Raw genomic sequence first — 6,426 nt, 5'->3', positions numbered from 1 at the left:
CCGGCAGCTCCCGGTGCCTTTTTGTGGGGTGGAGGTGGGGAAGAGGCCCTGCACCTGCACCAGAGCGGTCTGAGGCGTTGGAGCGCGAAACACGCTTAGCAGACCTCGGCGCTCGGCCCGAGAGTGCAGCCGGCTGACGCTGAGGGGGCTGCGGACCGCTAGAGCCCCTGGCTTTCGCACTGCTCCCTTTCCATACGCCATTCTTCCAGACATAGCTGATTTTTTCCTGGGCTGAACATCCCAATTACTAACCTTACATATGGTTTGAAGTTGCTTGCAGGAAAGCTTTGTTTTCTCACTGCAGGCCCCACGGGTGCCCAGTGAGCCTATTTCTCCTCAGGTTCCTTGTACCCCCTTCTGCAGCCCCCTTGCCCATGCCATTGGGGCAGCCCCAAGGAAACTGCAGAATCTTAGTGGCAATGCACATAACCACTTTAGGACAATCCTAGATAGACAAAGATTATTTTTATTAAATTTTTTTCTTACATTCATACATTCTGAAAGGTGAATATAAACACGAAGTTGTGACAAATACAGTGGACATATACCTGAGTTAAGCCATGGAAATCACAGCTAACCTAAAAACCTGCAAATACTTTACATGGCCACAACAAATCTATGCACTAAGTTTTGCTTTCCAAACTGTGGGACATTAGGAGGTAGAAACAGCATCCCCAGCTGCCTGAGAAGGAACCCTCCTCCTGGGCTGAAGGAGCATTTGAATTTAGGCGAGAAAGAAATACCTTGATTTTTAAATACTAATGGAACTTAAGATTACTGGCATGAAAACAGAGTTGATAGGAAAAGTGGTTAGGGTTCCTCCCACTAGGTAAAATGAGATAATTTTGAAACTCTTTGCTGGAGATATTCCACAGAACAAAGTGGTCCAACTGTATCCTTGCTATCTCCATAGCAGCAGCTAGCATAGGGCAGTCTTGGTGCGCAATAACTCCTATAGAGACAGGAGGATTATATTACAAACACAAAAATCCTTTTAGAAAATTTCTTTGAAATAATGTGGGGCTTTCCAGAGTCTGAACCATGGAACATCCACAAATGAGCTGGAAGTAGTGACCTCAGTATACCAGCGTTTCCATTCTATAGGCAGCATTAATACTGTATACAAGCCCACCCTAATACCTGGAAAGAAGTTCCAGTTAGGCAGAATAAAAATGATGGACAAGAAATTGCTAACTGAAGGTGATCAACTGTTGTCGCATCTTTTTCGGGTGCAATACTGGCCATGAAGAAAACTAAACATTCACTGAAAACCCAATGCTTGGCATCAGTATGAATTTACAGAAAAGGAGGCCTGAGTTCTGGGGTGACCTGAAGTCTACGTTGTATCCTACAAAGCTTTAATGGTTCAGCTCCTCACAACATGCAATGACAGCCATTAAAAAATGCCTACGAGGCTGTTAATCACCATTTTCTGTCACAAGAGTACATTTCTTTAAAAGTGAGTGACCTGCTCCTTATCTTGAGCAACAAGACAGGTTCTGTGGCCCCCAGCTGTGCAGTCAAGCTTTTCTGTATGATCAAAATCTTCCCTTTTTTTTTTTTTTTTTTTTTTTTTTTTTTTGGGTGACCCAGTTTCAGTAGAAGGATCAGAGGAATAGGGTGTCCCCAGAGTTTCCAGACATTTAACCCTGTGTGGTATTTTGCTCTTTCCATGGTCTGAAGGTAAGTTTTCTTTTAATATCTGATTGAAGAAAAATACTGAATTTAATTCTCATTCACTGTGCTGGGAAAAAAGCTATAAAATGTTTCTGGGCTTCTAAAATTCACATAATAGAGCATGTTACATAGAATCATTCAATTATTAATGTTGGAAAAAAACTCCAAGATCTTTGAGTCCAGCATGTGAGCATCCAGACTTTTGTCTGAAATTGACACCAACTCATTCCCCAGCCTAGCCCAGGCCTCCAGCAGGAAAGCCGAAGGAATAATTTCAGAACCCTGTAGCAGTGATATATTATTGCTTGTTTTTACTCTAGTGGGCTGCATCTATAAAAAAATCCTCAAACGACTATCCTAAGATTTCAGTTGAGATATTTAACTGGAAAACTTTAACTTCAACAACATGGAGAATTTAGGAGGTAGATAGGACAAGGGGTAGTGGTTTTAAACTAAAGGAGGATCGATTTATATTAGAGATAAGGAAGAAGATTTTTACCATGGGGGTGGTGAAACACAGTAACAGGTTGCCTAGAGAGGTGGTGGATGCCCATCCCTGGAAACATGCAAGGGCAGGTTGCATGGGTCTCTGAGTAACCTGATCTAATTGAAGGGTCTCTGCTCATTGCAGGGGAGTTGGACTAGACAAGCTTTAAAGGTCCCTTCCAACCCAAACTATTTTATGATTATTTCCCTTAAGGAAATGTATCAAGGATGCTTGTTGCAAGTGACCAAGTCCTGCAATTGCATCTGTGGTCTAAAACACTTGACCAAATTATTTCAAGAGGCATCTTCCTTTTTAAACAATTTTGCAGAAGTTGTAAGAAAAATATTTTCTTTCATGCCTTTCATGGGAGTAGAGAGTTTCTCAGTCAAGATCAGCTCCTTTTAAGTTTTATAGTTCAAATGACTAGCACAGAAATCACAAACAACATGCTGAGGTCTTTTTTCATAATCCCATGGCCAGGTGGTTACTCCAAGAAGGCTGAACAAAGGTTAGTAGAGTTTTTAAGCATATTTAATCTTTATCTATTACAGGATAAGCCTCAGTTTCCCAACTAATGCTAATTGGTTTCATTTTATGATGTCATCTGATAATTTTTTCCTAGTGATGATTTGGCAAAAAGGCAGCTACCAAGGTGGTATCTGTAGCTACTTGCTTACTTTTAATGGTATTAAATCACTGATCCTTGGTTCAGCCATCCAGGTGTTGTCTGAGCAATGCAAACAATTTTCTGAGTGCTACAGACATGAATGCATCTCCCAACAGTTGTGTGTCTAGCATTGCACAGGCATGAAGTCACTTACCACAGGAGCTGGGTAACAGCATTTTTGTGGTTCCTAAACCAGACTTTGGTCACCAATACCAATCTGCCGAAGTGGACTGATACAAAAAAGTCTGTGATTAATAAAAGCTTGAAAGCAGAAGCTCCTCCTATCTGGTCTATCCACTCTGCTTTAAATTGTTCTTGCTTTAAAAGACCAGGAACTCTTTTTCATTGGGACTTTTTTGCTTTTTTTGTTTACTCAACAGTACTGAATTAATCAGAGAGAGCATTTGTAAAAGGCTATGTTAATATGGACTTCCTCTGCTGGCTTTCCAGTAACTGAGCATGATTTCTTAGATTTTATGTAAACAAAGGATTAAACTGGCTTTGGGGTTAAATCTTCCTATTGCAGCATAATTCATCTGCAGTGAATGGCTGGAGAAAGCTATTAGTTGGGAGTACATGGATATACTTTCTCAGGATGATGGTGCTGGTCATATAAAATACGATGTTTGCCATCAGTTTATGAATCCCTGTAATTTCAGAAGTTAATTCCTGAGAAAGGCTTAGGCAGATGAATACTAGTATGAGGACAGGAACTGCCAAGGCTCCTGTATACAAAATATATTTTGTACAAGGTATATAAATCTGCAGTTGCTTGCAGTCTTCCCTGTCACATGTACCTGCCCTAAGATCTCCAGATTTGAGTGCTGGGTGTTCTGTCAGCCATGAAGTTACAGGACAGCTACCTTCTCTCTCTGTGTAACTTACTCTTTTTTTGTCTTCCTTCTGAATTTGAATCCCTAAAGTAAGTGTCAGTTCTCATTTTATGAGTAGAAGATGATTTCAGGTTGAATTCTGCACAGACAAAAACTATTTTCTGAAACTTCAATCACATTTTAATCACTAATCTTCCCTATCTTTGTTAAATCACCTGCCTCTCCCTTTCTCCTTCTCTCTTCTTTGCTTGCATTTTCATGCCTCTCTTACAGTTTTGTCCTCAGTGATTTCACTCAAGTTTCTTCTTCTTTACCCCTCATGACTTTTTTTATTGTTCCTCTGTCCAGTGTTGCTCTTCCACTATGCCTCCAGTGTTTTGTCCTTTGCTACTCATATGCTTGTGTGATATCCAGACTGCAGTGGTTGTTTAGACAAGAAAAAATCTTAGATCTCTTAAGGTACCATAGTGGACATAACAATAAGGATCATTTAAAAAGAATTGGAGTTCCTTGTCAGATTTTCTAGAAACATGATTTGCAAATAGAATAATGGGGAATTCAGGTGGTATGGACTTCTGATAGTTTTCTTCAAAGCGTCTAGTTTTTTGTTTAGTTTAAACTAAGAAGCTTTTACAGCATGTCCTTAGGCAGTTACATTGCACATCAGAGCTCAGCCTTTTAAGACTAAAATTAAAGAGCAATCCTGCAAGATGCTGAGTACTTCCCTAAACTCCCTCTGACTTCCATAATTAGATTCCTGTAAGACTCGTGTTTCAGGCTAAAAGCCTGAACTGTCTTTTCAAACTCAGGTTAGTTTTGGTTATGTCTACTCCAGAGTACTTTGTATTTGCTGCCACAAATACGAAGTTTCACCTACAGAAGAGATTTTCTGAAGCACTTGTGGGCCTCTGAAAGGCAGGAAATGCTTTCTTCAGAAGCAAATTTTTCTGACCATTAGTAATGATCTTTATGAGACTGCTGCTTAAATGTTCCTGTCAAAGCTTGTGAAATTTGTGGACCGAACTCCTTCTGACATAGAGTATGGGTGGTGTCAATTCATTCTTCCAGTGGATTGACAACCAGCATTTCAAAAGAAAGAGCAGCACGTGACAGCAGTTCTGAGTCCTGGACTGAGCGTGGCAGCTAGAAGGGCCCTGGAAGCACAGAAGATGTCACCAGCTTTGGTGAATATCAGTATTGGCTTTGAACATCACCACAGTAATTTGGGAATTCTGGACTATTAGCACACCAGCACTGTTTACTATTTACAGCTGCAAAATGTAAGTCTCAGAATTCCTGTGTTATCACAGGAAATGAAGCTATTTATAGAGAGATGTCCTGGTGGATACAAACATTTCTGAGAAACAGCAGAAAGAAGATAAGGTATTAAGGCTCTTGCAACTGATGCCATTGTAGGCTCACGGGGTATGCTTTCATGGTGTACACTCACAGAAAGATAGGATGAACTGGCATGTGCTCAGTGCCTTCCTGCCAGAGGGACATCATACCAGTTAGTTTGAAACCCTTACATTAAAAAGTGTAATGACTTCAACAATCCCATTTTATTCTTATTTAAATCTATGCGTAACCAGGGCAAATATCATGTGTAATGTAGGCCATGGTCTCTGTGCCAAATAGTGTGGCATAGTTCTAAAGCAATGTTATTAGAAAAGCATCATTTAGGTGCCTTTTGGTACAGGCATCATTGATGCAGCATTGTATTGCTACTGGCAAAATTCAATTAAATGAACACTGAATTTAGATACCTCTGAAAAACAAAAGTCCAGCCTATGCAGAAGGTCACTTTAGAAATAACATTTGTCAGCAACACTGAAGTGAACTCAGGTTCACTTTGAGCACAGCAGTGTTTCAAATTTAGCTAATAAAAAAAAATTCGTTGGGTGAAAATAATTTGTCACACAGTGAATTTCTGTTCCCTTGAATGAACCGACAGGAATGGATGAATGTCACTGAAGAGTCACAGCTGACCCAGAGAGCTCCTTGGGCAGATGAAGTCACTGGTTTGCTATGTTTATGCTGTAGCCATGCCTCGCATTTCTCCCAGGCATTTGAAGCCTGTTTTATCAGAAGGAGCCTTGGCATCCAGCACAATGGCATGTTTATGTTAAGAAGAAAGGGTCCCAGTGCGAGCGGCAGGACAAGGGATGCCGGTAGGAGTGGCAGCAGTGGCTTCCTGTGCCCCAGGCTGGTGTGGGCAGAGGGGGAAATGGAACACCGTGGCTTACACTGCAGACCAGAAACTGTAGCTCGCAGGGATTAACACACATGGGCCAATGATGATTTTCCACATCCCGCCAGCTAGGAAAAAGCTGATATGTGGATTTTGAGCACAGCCCTTATAACTATTTCTTAGAAGAAAGCTTGTAGGTCATTCCTAGTGCTCCCAGAATTGTAGCAGCCAGTGAAAGCTTCTGAACAACCAGGGTTTCCAGAGGTAAAGCCTTCACTGAGCCTGACTCTGTGACAGACCTATGTTCAAAAGTCCCTGGAGACTCTGCAGTGACCACTCAAGTTTCCCAGTTCCCATCTGAGCAGTGCTGGAGGAGGTGATGGAGGTGTCCCTGGTAAGCTGTGCTCAGTGCTGCACAGGAGGTGACACCCAACATCCAGCCCAGCTTACCTCTTGCTGACCAGCTGAGGGTGGTACCAAACAAGGCATGGTCAGACACCTCTAACAGCTGCCACAGCCATGCCATAGGCAAGCACATCCAGGATGGATACATGGGGGTAGAGGGAAGTAC

The sequence above is a fragment of the Corvus brachyrhynchos genome, unplaced genomic scaffold (genome assembly GCF_000691975.1).
Source record: "Corvus brachyrhynchos isolate BGI_N302 unplaced genomic scaffold, ASM69197v1 scaffold83, whole genome shotgun sequence".
NCBI classification, from domain to species: domain Eukaryota; kingdom Metazoa; phylum Chordata; class Aves; order Passeriformes; family Corvidae; genus Corvus; species Corvus brachyrhynchos.
Note: the sequence above shows the minus strand (reverse complement) of the source record.